Raw genomic sequence first — 16,492 nt, forward strand, 5'->3', positions numbered from 1 at the left:
GGCAGTGTTATCTGTGGTGATCCATGTTTCCATCAGTGCCAAGAAGTCGAGGGACTGGAGGGAGGCATAGGCTGAGATGAACTCTGCCTTGTTGGCCGCAGATCGGCAGTTCCAGAGGCTACCGGAGACCTGGAACTCCACGTGGGTCGTGCGCGCTGGGACCACCAGATTAGGGTGGCCGCGGCCACGCGGTGTGGAGCGTTTGTATGGTCTGTGCAGAGAGGAGAGAACAGGGATAGACAGACACATAGTTGACAGGCTACAGAAGAGGCTACGCTAATGCAAAGGAGATTGGAATGACAAGTGGACTACACGTCTCGAATGTTCAGAAAGTTAAGCTTACGTAGCAAGAATCTTATTGACTAAAATCATTAAAATGATACAGTACTGCTGAAGTAGGCTAGCTGGCAGTGGCTGCGTTGTTGACACTACACTAATCAAGTCGTTCCGTTGAGTGTAATAGTTTCTACAATGCTGCTATTCGGGGGCTAGCTGGCTAGTGTTGATTACGTTACGTTGCGCTAAAAGAACGACAATAGCTGGCTAGCTAACCTAGAAAATCGCTCTAGACTACACAATTATCTTTGATACAAAGACGGCTATGTAGCTAGCTATGTAGCTAGCTACGATCACCTCTCATAGCCTGGTTCCTCTCTAGGTTTCTTCCTAGGTTTTGGCCTTTCTAGGGAGTTTTTCCTAGCCACTGTGCTTTTACACCTGCATTGCTTGCAGTTTGGGGTTTTAGGCTGGGTTTCTGTACAGCACTTTATATATATATATGTATATGCCATTTAGCGGACGCTTTTATCCAAAGCGACTTACAGTCATGTGTGCATACATTCTACGTATGGGTGGTCCCGGGAATCGAACCCACTACCCTGGCGTTACAAGCGCCATGCTCTACCAACTGAGCTACAGAAGGACCAGCTGATAAAAATACATTTGATTTGATTTGACAGACCCCACACTCATCGCTAGAGATCGAACTTCAGACTCCCTCCAAAACCACTGAACCCCTCAACAAACCGAAAGAGATTACGGTGCACACCCTTAGAGGGAACCGGAACAGGATAACTCCCTCCACCATCACAAAGACACAGAGGAGGAGGAACTATCTATCCAACACCCAGGGAGAGAGAACGAGTGACCTCAGTCGAACACAGTCAGAAAGAGGAGGTGGAAGAGGCATTAGATAGAGGAGGAGGTTACCCCAGAGGCCATTCCTCCTGTTCATGTGAGTAAGAAAGAGCAGAAGGCTTCTGATCAGCCAAATGGCAGGCAGAGGGAGAGGTCATAGTGATTCACACCCACAGAGAGAAAGACAACCCACACAACCTCTTGGTTGAGATGAACCTCACAGAGGTAGAGGCACAGGGCTAGCCAGTCAGCCTGCCTGCTCTGATCCTCAAGTCAATTGTATTTAAATTCATGTTCATTAAAGATTCTTGGTGACGTGTGGGGTGACATCCGGGATGACCACAGCAACATCCTCTGGAAAGGGAAACAAGAGGAACAGGATGTAAACAAATGCAAACCGTAGCTTCTAAACACTGGCCAGTTGAAAGGTTCTGCTAAGATGTCATGACAAACGGCACCTGTCAGAGTGCTCTCTAAGTGTTACTCACCTGCTTGGATGTCAGCTGGTAGAGTGGCGAAGACGGCCATCGTGAGAGTCCTTTCTTCAGGTGTGACGTGCTCAATCGATCCTATTTATTTGTACTGGAATTTGATTTTTTTGTGCATGTGCACATTTCCATAGGAACATAGCCATTTTAAAAGTGCGGGGTTTGTGCAACGTTTTTCATTTTACAGGATATACACATGAGAAGAAAGCTGAAGTCTCTACCTATCCATTGATATAAATATTCCCCTGTCTGATTCCCAGTTCGTCCAATAGTTAGCAGTAGGAGATCACATGAGTTCTCTTGGCCACTTGAAACCAGTTGCATCTGGATCCTGTCATTTCCTAATGAGCTGCCCCCAGGTGGTGAGGGTAGGCAACAATTTGTAACTGGATCCTGGACTTCCTGACAGGCCAACCCCAGGTGGTGAGGGTAGGCAACATCATATCTGCCATGCTGATCCTCAACACGGGGACCCCTAAGGGGTGCCTGCTTAGTCCCTTTCTGTACTCCATGTTCACCTGCGACTCCAACACCATCATTAAGTTAGCCAATGACACGATTGTTGTAGGGCCTGATCGCCAACGACGATGAGACAGCCTATAGGGATTTTTTAAAATGTGTTTATTGATTAAACACAAATTGTAACACAGCATAAACCAATACTGATCAAATTATAAATCAAAGCAGTGGTAGGTTTAATGGGGAAAACATTCAATCAAATACACATGGTAAGCAGATGTTAATGCGAGTGTAGCGAAATGTTTGTGCTTCTAGTTCCGACCGCGCAGTAATATCTAACAAGTAATCTAACAATTTCACAACAACTACCTTATACACACAAGTGTAAAGGAATGAATAAGAATATGTACATATAAATATATGGATGAGCGATGGCCAAACGCATAGTCAAGATGCAGTAGATGGTATAGAGTACAGTATATACATATGAGATGAGTAATATAGGGTATGGAAACATTATATAAAGTGGCATTGTTTAAAGTGACTAGTGATGCATTTATTACATCCAATTTTTTTATTATTAAAGTGGCTAGAGATTGAGTCAGTATGTTGGCAGCAGCCACTCGATGTTAGTGATGGCTGTTTAACAGTCTGATGGCCTTGAGATAGAAGCTGTTTTTCAGTCTCTCGGTCCCAGCTTTGATGCACCTGTACTGACCTCGCCTTCTGTATGATAGCAGGGTGAACAGGCAGTGGCTCGGGTGGTTGTTGTCCTTGATGATCTTTATGGCCTTCCTGTGACATCAGGTGGTGTAGGTATCCTGGAGGGCAGGTAGTTTGCCCCCGGTGATGCGTTGTGCAGTTGCTGTACCAGGCGGTGATACAGCCTGACAGGATGCTCTCGATTGTGCATCTGTAAAAGTTTGTGACCGTTTTTGGTGACAAGCCAAATTTCTTCAGCCTCCTGAGGTTGAAGAGGCGCTGTTGTGCCTTCTTCACCATGCGGTCAGTGTGGGTGGACCATTTCAATTTGTCCGTGATGTGTACGCCGAGGAACTTAAAACTTTCAACTTCTCCACTACTGTCCTTGGATAGGGTGGGTGCTCCCTCTGCTGTTTCCTGAAGTCCACGATCATCTCCTTTGTTTTGTTGAAGTTGAGGGTGAGGTTATTTTCCTGACACCACACTCCCGAGGGTGTGGCATAAGAACAGCTTCATTGGCACAATGGACAATAACCTTGCACAATGTTGTAATCTAACATTCTAATCTAGATCTGCTTAATTTGTAAATGATGTCAGTGTTGAAGCCCCTGGCTATCCATAAAGGACAAAAAAATTAAAGAATATGGTGCCGTCTGGTTTGCTTATTAATAGAAGGAATTTGAAATGATTTATAGGTTTATAAGTATATTTTATCGAATTACATGTTTGATACTTAAGTATATTTAAAATCAAATACTTTTAGACTATTACTCTAGTATTTTACTGGGTGACTTTAACTTGAGTAAAAGTAAAGATAACTTAATAGAAAATGACTCAGGCAAGTATGACAATTGGGTACTTTTTCCACCACTGCACTGGTTCAGTGTATAAGCCATTTAGTAATAACTTTTACCCAAAGCGATTTAGCTACGATCACGCTTGCTTCGTACCGCAAAGTATTGTTCCTAGAGATACTGAATATGCAGCTGTTAAGTGGAAACGCTATTTTCGTTTGAGTTGGTCGATCAAGGACGATGTACGGAAGCTTCTGCAACGAGTCGTCTGTATAAACAATAGTTCATTGCGATGGCCATGCACGTGTACATATGGGTGCTCCCGGGAATCGAACCCATAATTCTTGCGTAGCAAGTGCCATGCTGTACCAACTGAGCTACAGTACCACAGACAACAATATCCAATGTTACGTTTCTCTCAAGATTAGAATACTTGTGTTGTAGCTATACAGTAACACGTTAGCTAACGTGCTAGCCACAGTAGCTAGTCAGGGCTACAGTTGGCATCCATGCCATACTTGTGACATACAGTTCATTCAGGTTTAGCTCATGTCAGCTACGATGTAGTTGGAATCATTTTTAATAACTGGCTCTCTGAAGTTTATTTTGCTGCCACCAAGGTGAACGTCTTTCTGCCCACCATCTTTTCTCATTTCAACTTTGACCCTTCGCCTCTGACCCAACAACACATGCTTCTGTCCTCATTTATTCAAAACTATATTTATTTATTTGTTTTTTCATCATATTATTGTACAGAAAAACGGAAACGTAGCTAATACACCAGTATTTACTGTTTCTAGTGGTCTTTTTAGTGGTCTGGGGATCCAGTATTTATTGTTTCTTTTTAGTGGTCTGTGTTCTTTTTTTGAGTGGTCGTTTTAGTGGTCTGGGGATCCAGTATTTATTGTTTTGAGTGGTCGTTTTAGTGGTCTGGGGATCCAGTATTTATTGTTTTGAGTGGTCTTTTTAGTGGTCTGGGGATCCAGTATTTATTGTTTCGAGTGGTCGTTTTAGTGGTCTGGGGATCCAGTATTTATTGTTTTGAGTGGTCTTTTTAGTGGTCTGGGGATCCAGTATTTATTGTTTCGAGTGGTCGTTTTAGTGGTCTGGGGATCCAGTGGTTCGAGTGGTCGTTTTAGTGGTCTGGGGATCCAGTATTTATTGTTTCGAGTGGTCATTTTAGTGGTCTGGGGATCCAGTATTTATTGTTTCGAGTGGTCGTTTTAGTGGTCTGGGGATCCAGTATTTATTGTTTCTAGTGGTCTTTTTAGTGGTCTGGGGATCCAGTATTTATTGTTTTGAGTGGTCTTTTTAGTGGTCTGGGGATCCAGTATTTATTGTTTTGAGTGGTCGTTTTAGTGGTCTGGGGATCCAGTATTTATTGTTTCGAGTGGTCGTTTTAGTGGTCTGGGGATCCAGTATTTATTGTTTTGAGTGGTCTTTTTAGTGGTCTGGGGATCCAGTATTTATTGTTTCGAGTGGTCGTTTTAGGGGTCTGGGGATCCAGTATTTATTGTTTTGAGTGGTCGTTTTAGTGGTCTGGGGATCCAGTATTTATTGTTTCGAGTGGTCTTTTTAGTGGTCTGGGGATCCAGTATTTATTGTTTTGAGTGGTCTTTTTAGTGGTCTGGGGATCCAGTATTTATTGTTTCTAGTGGTCTTTTTAGTGGTCTGGGGATCCAGTATTTATTGTTTTGAGTGGTCGTTTTAGTGGTCTGGGGATCCAGTATTTATTGTTTCTAGTAGTCTTTTTAGTGGTCTGGGGATCCAGTATTTATTGTTTCGAGTGGTCTTTTCAGTGGTCTGGGGATCCAGTATTGCGTCGCTGATTGCATTGATTGACAGATCATCCCTGAAGTTGTTTTATTGCGTCAAAGTGCATTCACATTATGACGTTGGCTGAGTTACCGTATAACATGCGATAGTTTATCTCTTTGGTAATCACTTGGTAAAGTTTTACATGATGGGAACATAGGCTCCAGCCATAGACTTTAACCATGGAGGATAATAAGGTAAGCCTATGAATTGCGAACAGAGAAGCCCCATGCAGTGGTGCAGGAACCGCTGCACCGTCTTTTTTAATGCTGCGGCAGGAACCACAGGGTTTACAGGACATGCCGATAGGGGTGCCGCAAGTAGTGGCAGCTGGGTGGCGGTGTGGGCTAACGTTAATGTGGCGCTAATATTATCATTTTTAATATTGGAAAAAAATGTATCACCTATGGGACTTGTTATACATCAAACTTCTACACCTGCATTGCTTGCTGTTTGGGGTTTTAGGCTGGGTTTCTGTACAGCACTTTGAGATATCAGCTGATGTACGAAGGGCTATATAAACATTTACATTTAAGTCATTTAGCAGACGCTCTTATCCAGAGCGACTTACAAATAAATGTGATTTGATTTGAAATATGATCCTTGCAAAGATAACAGCAGTAGGCTATTTATCATAATTATACCTAAATTATTATAATACTAGGTCACTCCATAACGCATTAATTACGAATCTTGATATCAGGCAATAGGATCTATGTGTATTATAGCGAAAACCTGTTCTGTAAAATGTTTTATATATTGGCAATTATAAACTGGGTGTTTTGAGCCCTGAATGCTGATTGGCTGACAGCTGTGGTATATCAGAGCGTATACCATGGGTATGGCAAAACATTTATTTGTACTTGTCTAATTAAGTTGGTAACCAGTTTATAATAACTGTGCATTGTGTCATGTGTAAGAACAGCTCTTAGCTGTGGTATATTGTCCATATCCATGAGCATGTAAAGAATGGTCTAATTTCTTCCAGAGTTTAAACGAAGATGATCCACGTGATCATCAAGGTTTGGAAGGTCAAGTCCAGAAAATGAAGAATGATATCCTGGGTTTAAACTATCCAGAAGATAGTGAAGTGAAGGATCCCCTGCCTCAGATCGAGCTGAAGGCTGTGACAAGGAGAAAAGTTAAGGTGAGAGAATAGACTGAGGAGAGAAAGGGAAATCTGGGGCCTTACCTGTCCACACTTTAAACCTGTCCAATATGCCATATAACGTGTTGTTGTGAGGTTGGAGGGTAAATTGTCCTTACAACAGACTTCCATCTCTTAATATTCAATCACCAATTGTTTACTGTAGCTCTTCTCAAAGGCCTGTATAGCAACGGCAACATACAGTATGTCATTGACTGTATTGTCATTTTAGACCAAGAGGAGGACCAGTGCCAACAGGTCCACAGTTGAACAGAGCACTGATACTGATGCAGCTGAGAGAGATTTTGTTGATAATCAGAATGATGAAGATGAGGTGAAGAAGGATAACCTGCCTCAGAAGGAGCAGGATGCCGTAAAGAGAAATAAAGTCAAAGTAAGGGAATAGATTGAGCAGAGATGTGGATATTTGTGATATCTTTCATATCTATAACCTGCCCCTACAGCATGTTGTTCTGAGGAAGGTAAATTGCCCATGCAATACCCTTTTATCTCCTAATAGTAAATCTAGGGCTGACCCCATTTGGTCGACAGTTTGGTCAATAGGCTGTTGGTTGACTGGGATTTCTTAATTCGAGCAGTCGCAAAAGTTTTTTTTCTTCATGGTGCGCATGGACACCTGTCTGATTCGCGCCTGTCTCAGTTGACTAATCGATTGCCGAGGCCACAGGGAGGGCACAGTCCATCACGCTAATATGTGATACTGACATTGTATATGGTTATATTATGTAAAAATAATGGTGCAACACTAATAAATCAAATATTATTTTACAACAAATGCGCTTTCTCCTACATTGGATACGGTCGCTGTCCGTGGTTCTGAAACATAATCTTCAGTGCTCCTTAGAATTGCCCCCTTTCCTATGTTGCTATGTGCATAGGAGTTAATAAAGTTAACCAGCATATTGGGATTGAGAACAATGCTGCAGAGGCAGCAGCAGCAGCAGAGACGGGGAAACAGCCCTTGCCTTAGCCTAATTGTCTAAGAAAATTGAGGAGAGAGGAAAACCCAACTAAATTAGGTCTATAATCAATAGCCTAATTGTTAAATGTGCCTGGCTTTGTAAATCATCCATATATATATATATATATTACCAGTCAAAAGGGTTCTTCAAGGTAGTCACCCTTTGCCTTGATGACAGCTTTGCACACTCTTGGCATTTTCTCAACCAGCTTCATGAGGTAGTCACCTGGAATGCATTTCATAAATTAACATGTGTGCCTCTCCACCCTCTCCGAGTTGGGCATCTCCGGCGCGGCCCACGCTTGGATTGCGTCCTACCTGACAGGTCGCTCCTACCAGGTGGCGTGGCGAGAATCTGTCTCCTCATCACGCGCTCTCACCACTGGTGTCCCCCAGGGCTCTGTTCTAGGCCCTCTCCTATTCTCGCTATACACCAAGTCACTTGGCTCTGTCATAACCTCACATGGTCTCTCCTATCATTGCTATGCAGACGACACACAACTAATCTACTCCTTTCCCCCTTCTGATGACCAGGTGGCGAATCACATCTCTGCATGTCTGGCAGACATATCAGTGTGGATGACGGATCACCACCTCAAGCTGAACCTCGGCAAGACGGAGCTGCTCTTCCTCCCGGGGAAGGACTGCCCGTTCCATGATCTCGCCATCACGGTTGACAACTCCATTGTATCCTCCTCCCAGAGCGCTAAGAACCTTGGTGTGATCCTGGACAACACCCTGTCGTTCTCAACCAACATCAAGGCGGTGGCCCGTTCCTGTAGGTTCATGCTCTACAACATCCGCAGAGTACGACCCTGCCTCACACGGGAAGCGGCGCAGGTCCTAATCCAGGCACTTGTCATCTCCCGTCTGGATTACTGCAACTCGCTGTTGGCTGGGCTCCCTGCCTGTGCCATTAAACCCCTTCAACTCATCCAGAACGCCGCAGCCCGTCTGGTGTTCAACCTTCCCAAGTTCTCTCACGTCACCCCGCTCCTCCGTTCTCTCCACTGGCATAGACTAAAAAGATGACCTGGAGCGAGTCGGTCTGGCGATGAATATGTAGCGAGGGCCAGCCGACTAGAGCATACAGGTCGTAGTGGCCATATCAATACATTTGACATTTTTTCTTTACACTGTTCTAATGAAAGTACATTTCCATAATATCATCTAGCTTCCATAAACGTCGAACAAGGATTGAACCCATGTGCTTCAGTTTACAAAAACAGATGACTTAGCACATCTATTTCCTTCTTAAAATGTCAACATTCTGGAAAGTAGAGTTGTGCAAAAGCTAATTTCACAACTAAATATACTCATCAGAGAATTTGGGGATTAACTTCAGACCGCATGCATTTCAAGTAGTACCTCAGAGACACATGCCCTTACTATATCACAGCAGGGTTGCCATTTTGAGAAAACTTTTTTTTCTTCAAAGTCCTTCCGTGAAAGAGCCTTTCTTGGTACCAGGTATCTTTCAGAAAGGCACAGATGGGATTTGAACCCATGATCTCCAGTTTACAAGACCGACGCCTTACCGCTTGGCCACCATGCCACTTTATGCTGTAAGATATTTATCAACATTCTGGAAAGTAGGAGTTGTGTAATGTGAATTTGGCACACAACCTTGGGATTGAACCAAGGACCTCATACATAAATAGCATGCACTCCCCTCTGAGCTTCGATACCATTTTATTTGCAGATAAAATGCAATATTAATACAATGTACTTTTTATATACACCACTCCATTGAAACTACAATGAAATGATAGCAGCAATTCTAAATACAAGCAAGTATGGACAGTCATCTAACCCATGAACTTCAGTTTTTGAATATGATGCAATTGAAGTTGGCAACCATGCCACTTCTGTTCCATAAATGTAGGAACAGGGATTGAACACATGTTCTTCAGATTACAAGCGCAAATTATTCAGCACATCTCTGTTTCCTGCTGAGAATTTCAACATTCTGGAAAGGAGATGGGTCAATGCAAAAAATGCTATGGTGAAGCTGGGGATTGAACCCAGGACCTCATACATGCAAAGCATGCGCTCTACCACTGAGCAACATCCCCTTTCTGTGAAGGATAAAAATGTTTCTTATTTTTTTAAATTTCAACAATAATTATCCAGGTAAGCCAGTTGAGAACAAGTTTTCATATTCAACTGCGACCTGGCCAAGATAAAGCAAAGCAGCGCAACACAAACAACAACACAGAGTTACAGATGGAATAAACAAGCGTACAGTCAATAACACAATAGAAGAAGAAAAAGAAAGTCTATATACAGTGCGTGCAAATGGAGGTAAGGCAATAAATAGGCCTTTGTAGCAAAGTATTTACAATTTAGCAAATTAACACTGGAGTGATAGATGAGCAGATGATGATGTGCAAGTAGAAATACTGGTGTGCAAAGAGCAGAAAGTAAATTAAAACAATATGGGGATTAGGTAGGTAGATTGGGTGGGCTATTTACAGATGGGCTTTGTACAGCTGCAGCGATCAGTTAGCTGCTCAGATAGCCGATGTTTAAAGTTAGCAGTGTTGCCAACACCTCAGTAAGGAAAGTAGCTATTGGCTGTCCTAAAAGTCGCTAGAAGTTGCTAAATGATGTCATCACCTAATTTGCATAATTGTGCATGAAAGATTAGTGGAATCTGTGTGGGTGCTGGACAGGTAGGATGACTGACAGTGAAGGTGAACAGGTGGTCACGTGTCAGGTGACAGAGGAATGTATGAGACTGAGGCAGGAATTCCTTTAACCATAAAGTGGTATATTTACTGGTAGTCTGTGCTGCATCACAAAGGAAACAAATAACATGTATACAATCAAATTCATAATCAAAGATCAAATCATAGCAGTCATTATTAACAATTCACATTACACAATATGTTTGAAGCGTGCGCTCCAAGCCGCGCTCCGCGGTGATAACTATAAACAATAACTGAATGGCCCACTCTCCCGATCACCACAGATCATTCAGATGAAAGGTAAGAGTCGGTGGACTTACGTGGATTCATGGACGCACAGAACTTCTGGATCAGATGGATTTAGGGAAGAGAAAGCAGCGAGATCAGGCGATGGCAATTTCCTCCTTTTATAGAGTTGAGATCTGTAGGACATTTCCACCTGACCTAATTAAAGCGCCCCTGGCCCAGCTGAGTAAATGGCAATTAATTAAAGGAGTATTCCACCAACTCCATGGGCCTTTTCTACAGCCACCCCGGAAATTTGTTAATTTCCACATTCCTCAAAAAGGCTCATTGCTCCCCATCCTCTGTCATCTCAGGGAGAGGAATCAGTCGGGCAACTGGCCGGATATATGTCCGGTTCTTCACCTGGATTTCCACTGATCTAACACGACCATCGGTCCCAGGCATGGTCTTAGTTATACGGCCCACCGGCCAGGAGGCTCGAGGCAGCTGAGGGTCCACCATCATTACTACTTGGCCAGTTTCCAGGCTGGCCATTTCTCTCCGCCATTTCCCTCTGTGCTGTAGACTTGGTAGGTAATCCCGAATGAATCGGGCCCAAAAATGGTCAGCTAAGATTTGGCTGTGTCGCCACCGGCGTCTGCCTACGAGGTTGGTATCAGCATACATGGCTTGAGGAAGTGACGCATCTCGACGTCCCATCAAGAGCATATTCGGTGTAACCGGATCGGGGTCAGCGATGTCTGCAGAGAGATATCCCAAGGGTTTGGAGTTCAGAATCCCTTCCACCTCTATCAGGACAGTCCTCAAGACCGTTTCAGTGACAGTTTGGACCCCTAGTACGACTCGTAAGGCCGTCTTTACAGATTTGATCTCTCGCTCCCATGTTCCTCCAAAATGAGGAGCGCCTGGAGGGTTAAATTTGAATGAGATTTGTTGGTCCATCAGCTGATCCTGGAGGCTGGGTTCCATGGCTTGGAAGGCTTCCTCCAACCTGGCTTCTCCTGCCTTGAAGTTCGTACCTCTGTCAGCCAGGATCTCGTAGGGTTTCCCCGTCGGGAGATAAACCGCCGTAGGGCCATGAGGAAGGCTTCCGTATCCAAACTCTCCAGTAGGTCCAGGTGGACACATCTGGTTGTCATACACTTGAATAGAATGCCCCAGCGCTTTTCCACACGACGACCTAACTTGATCATCAAGGGGCCGAAGCAATCTACTCCTGTTGACCAGAAGGGTGGTTTAAGGAGGCGCAAGCGAGCAGGGGGTAAATCTGCCATTTTGGGCACCGTAGCTCCGGCCCGCCATCTCTGACATTCTACGCAGGCGTATTGGTGCTTACGAATGGCTCCTCGTCCTCCAATTATCCAGTACTTCCGCCTCATCTCCCCATAGACCCTCTCTGGCCCTGGGTGGAGAAGCCGCTCATCATAACTCTTGATGAGGAGCCTGGTAAGAGGGTGTCTGGAGTCGAGGATAATTGGGTGGATAGCATCTGGGTCCAAAACCTCCGCTTGGCGCAGCCTCCTCCAACTCTGATCACTCCAAGGATTGGATCATATTCTGGGGCAAGAGAGAAAGACGGCTGCCCTTAGCCACTTTCCTACCGGCTTTCAGAGCTTTGAACTCCTCAGGGAAGCTAACTGCTTGTGCTTGCTGGAGGAGTAGTGTCTCTGCCGCGAGGGAGGTAGGTATAGAAGCCACCCCATCTGCGGTCTGGTTTGTGGCTGTGATCAGATCCGGCAGTGTTTGGGATTGTGTTAGGTCAGGGAGAGCCGTTGTTGGTTCCGTAGAAATGCTGTAGCATTGGGCAGACTTCCTTAACTCATGAGCTTCAGTCGGTCGCGGAGGGGCCGCACGCCTGGGGGCTGTCGGCCACTCATTCTCTGGTTGGGACAAGAATGGTGGTCCCAAGCTCCAGCGATGGGGTTTAGCCAATTCCTTAAGGGTTTTACCTCTAGTAATGTCATCAGCAGGATTGTTTATGCTATCAACATACCTCCAGTCCTGGACTTCTGTTAGGTCTTGGATTTCCGCAATGCGAGTCCCGACAAACACCTTATACCTGCAGGACTCCGACTTGATCCATGTCAATACAGTGGTCGAATCACTCCAGTAGATGATCCTTTGGATTGGCAAGGTGAGCTCATCTCGCAAGGTAGAGGCCAACTGGGCTCCGGAAAGGGCAGCACTGAGTTCCAGCCTAGGCATTGACAACTGCTTCTTGGGTGCGACCCTGGACCTGGCCATGACAAAGGAGACATGGGTGTGGCCTGCCTTATCCTCCACTCTAAGATAGGAAACCGCCCCATAAGCTCGCTCCGAAGCGTCACAGAACACATGCAGTTCCAGGCATGATCCCAGTTGGTCAACACAGGATGGTACATAACATCTTGGCATTTGGACATCAGAGAGCTCCGTTAACTCAGTTTCCCAACAGATCCATCGTTCCACTAGGTCAGCTGGGTGGATTGGTTCATCCCAGTCCTCTTGGTCTGCCACAGGTCCTGGACTAAGACTTTGGCCCGTGTTGTGTATGGCAGGATATACCCAAGGGGATCGTATTGACTGGCCAGGGTCCGATAGATGGTGCGCAGAGTGGGGGTTTCGGTACTCGGATGAGCGGTGCCTATACCCCAAGGTATCCGGTAGGCAGCTCCACCTCAGTCCTAGAGTGGGCTCTTCTGGGTTAGCACCAGACTGCGTTAGCCATAGTTCACTGCTACTGGACCTAGCTTGTGGCGGGAGGTGCTGGATAACCTCCGCTCTGTTACTAGCCCACTGTCGGACCTCAAATCCCCCTTTGGACAGGAGATTCCGCACTTTATCAAGGAGTGATTTCGCTTCAGCCGTGGATGGGATGCTTTGTAAGCAGTTATCCACATAGAAGGCATTTTCCACTGAATCCAATACTTCTGGGTCACTGTCTGGATGCTCCCGTGCGTGTCTCTGCAGAGCGTATATGGCACAGCAAGGACTGCAGGTGGTGCCGAATGGGAGTACCTGCCATTCATAGATTGTGGGCTCTGCATCTCGTTCCATATTTCGCCATATGAACCGGAGCAGTGTGGTGTCGGAAGGCAGTAAACGAATCTGATGAAACATGGCTTTGATGTCTCCACTGATGGCTGTAGAGTGCTGCCGGAACCGGAGAAGGACACCGAGCAAGGAAGGACCTAAGGTTGGTCCGGGAGTAGACAGTCATTCAGGCTTTGACCAGCTGCTTGGAATGAACAGTTGAAGACAAGTCTATACTTCCCACCATGTTGCTGGATAACATGGTGAGGGAGATACCAGGATTCACGGAGTGCGTTTCCCTCTTCATGAGCTGTCACTTCAGTGACGTAGCCTGCCTTCACAAGGTTATGAATCTCTCGGTTATGAACTTCTGCAAGCTCAGGATTCTTCACCAGGCGTCGCTCTGTTCCACGCAGTAGTGGGAGTACAGCCCGTGTCGTGGTTGCCAGAGGAGGATGGTTGGGCACCCGTAGCAGTGGGGTTGCATACCTGCGAACTCCATCCATTTCAGTGGTGGTGGTGCTCTTCTCCAGGAGGTCTAATGCATAGGAGTCATTTTTCGAGCGAGTGACCTCCTGTAGCTTCCGGTTGGAGAAGGTGTCCATCTTCCATAGCATCTCAACATTCCGAAGGAGGTCAGTGGCTGCATCTGGATTGCTTCTGGTGAAGAGGACTTGCTGTGACTGTACAGCTTGGGTGGAGAGAAGTAGATGGGATGGACCTTGCACAGCCCAACCCAAGGATGTATGGACAGCAATGGGTCCTCCTTCTGGTCCAGCTCGTATAGGCTCAGTCGGGGTGACGAGATGTGGGTGGTCTGACCCAATCAGGATAAGTGGTGCTACTCTGGCCAGGTTAGGAAGAGGCAATCCTCGTAGATGAGGATATTGTTTCTGTAGAACACTTACCGGGCAGGAGTGCTCTGCGAGATTCAAGCCATCTGCCGTGAAGGCATTGGTGATGTTATAGGCCACGCCCCTGTTTCCTGAAGGTGAAATGCTGAAGGTTACAGCAGAGCCTTTCATTTGGATAACATCGTGTCGCACCGTTCTGAGATTAAGGGTCTCGGGGGTCCCTTCCAGGTTAAGCTGACGGGTGGCCGCTGTGAGAATGATTGTTCTTTCTGACCCATCATCTAGAATGGCGAATGTATCAATGCTTCTCCCTTCACTTTGCAGAGTGACCTTGACCACCTTCAACATGACCCTTGGAGATCGGTTCTGCTGGTCGAGATACAGCTCCTTTGCAGCTCCTACCATGAGCATACTCTGCTCCTTCTTTGCTTGGGGAAATAGATCATGCAACACGGTGAGATGGATTTCTTTACAGCGGTTGCAGGGTTTCCTCAATGTGCAGGTCTCCACCTTATGGCTACGGGCACACTTGTAGCATCGCTCGCCTGAAGTGATCCAGGCCTTCAATTGAGTTTGAGTGAGCTTTTTTACTCTGGGGCATGAGCCAAGGAAGTGCCCCTTACTATTGCAATATGGGCAGTAAGGCTGGAATTTGATGTTCTTGCTCTTGAGAGGGGTCTTCTTCCCGGGTTCCTCCCCGGCCTCACTATTTAAGTACATGGTAGTGGGATTTGGCCTGTTCTGTCCCTGCTGGCGTTCAAACTCCTTCCTTCCCCCTGTGGCTATGGCGGAGATTGTGGCCTGGTGAGCGATGCTCTTCGCCTTTGCCTTCACCTCCAACCATGTGGCCAGGTCTCTGAGAGCATAGGTGCTTCTCGAGCCCTCTTTCAGGATGCCCTTATTCAAACAATGTTCAATGAAACTGTCTCTGAGGTACACTGGAAGTTTGCTAAGAAGCCTGTCCACGTGGGAGCCACATTTTAGCTCGTTCCCGTCTTCTCCTTCAACGGATTGGAGCATAGAGGTCAGGGATTGGACAGCCAGGGAGAATTCTTGGAAGGCAGCATGGTCTCCCATTTTAATTGGAGACGTGTTCAGGATGTTGTTTAGTTCATTCTGGACTAGCTGACGTGGCTCACCATATCTTGCCTTCAGGGCCTGGAGAGCTGTCGTGTATGGTGTTGCGGAATGCATAAAGGATTGGGCCAGCCTGTATGCACTTGGAAACCGCAAATGATCCATTAGTACTTGGTATTTGTAGCGTTCTGACAGATGACTGTGAATACCCAGTAGACTCTCCAATGCCATTTCCAAAAGGACAAATTCACTCTCCTTTCCATTTTCAAAGTATGGCAGTTTGGGTCTGGGAATTCCATAGGCTGAGGCTACTAGAAGTTTCATAATGTTGGCTCCCTCTTCTGTTTGCGTGAAGGATAAACCCGGGACTTCTGATGAGCCCACTGTGGCCTCATTGGGCCGGTCACCTACTGTCCCAGACCCACCATTTGTGGCAGCCGGAATTGGGCGAGAGCCCTCCGACCTGTTGTTTGAGGACTGGCCTGGCCCTGGATGAAAGGAACGATTTGCCTTGGTTGGTAATTGGCGGAAAGGCGAAGGAGTGATGCTTTGTCCAGATGGAGGAATGCTAACTTGTGTCACTGGCATAGAGGGCGTTGGCGGAGCGGCCCGTCTCCCGTGCTCCGTGTTGGCTGTTGACCCCGGAGCCTCCGAGGACTGTGTGCCATGCTGTACCAGAGAGGCAGATTGGGAAAGAAAGGCAGACAGTTCAGGTCCATGTGGAGGGGTGGTCAGGTCAACTCCCTGTTCGTTCCTCTCCAGGAAGGATGAGACCATCCGTGCCTCCTCTAATTCCCTTCTGGCTTGACGGTGCCGTCGCTGCTGTGCCAGGTCCTTGGCAATGAATTCCCTTTCCTGTAGAGCTCTACGGGCCTGCACATCCAATTGGTGACATCGTTCGTCAGCCTGTCGTTCCTCCTCAATCTGACGCTCAATTTCCTCCAAAGCTAATAGTTTCATCCTCTCTTGTAGGACAGCGTTCTGTGAATTGCTGAGGGCTAGTGAATGGCGGCTGCCATGGCCACTTCCAAAGGGGTATCCACTGGTCGAACTCCCACTCCGTCTAGAGTGCTTCGACGATTTCCCATT

At 46.2% G+C, this 16,492-nt stretch overlaps 2 non-coding genes across 2 annotated transcripts; both read right to left on the bottom strand.

Annotated features, from left to right (window-relative positions):
- Positions 1-9,007: 9,007 nt before the first annotated feature.
- trnat-ugu lies at positions 9,008-9,079 on the bottom strand. The gene has a single exon. It is a non-coding gene; the product is annotated as a tRNA-Thr (tRNA).
- Positions 9,080-9,527: 448 nt separating this feature from the next.
- On the bottom strand, positions 9,528-9,599 carry trnaa-ugc. Its single transcript has one exon. It is a non-coding gene; the product is annotated as a tRNA-Ala (tRNA).
- Positions 9,600-16,492: the final 6,893 nt, after the last annotated feature.

This window comes from Oncorhynchus gorbuscha, linkage group LG11, assembly GCF_021184085.1.
Source record: "Oncorhynchus gorbuscha isolate QuinsamMale2020 ecotype Even-year linkage group LG11, OgorEven_v1.0, whole genome shotgun sequence".
Classification (NCBI taxonomy): Eukaryota; Metazoa; Chordata; class Actinopteri; order Salmoniformes; family Salmonidae; genus Oncorhynchus; species Oncorhynchus gorbuscha.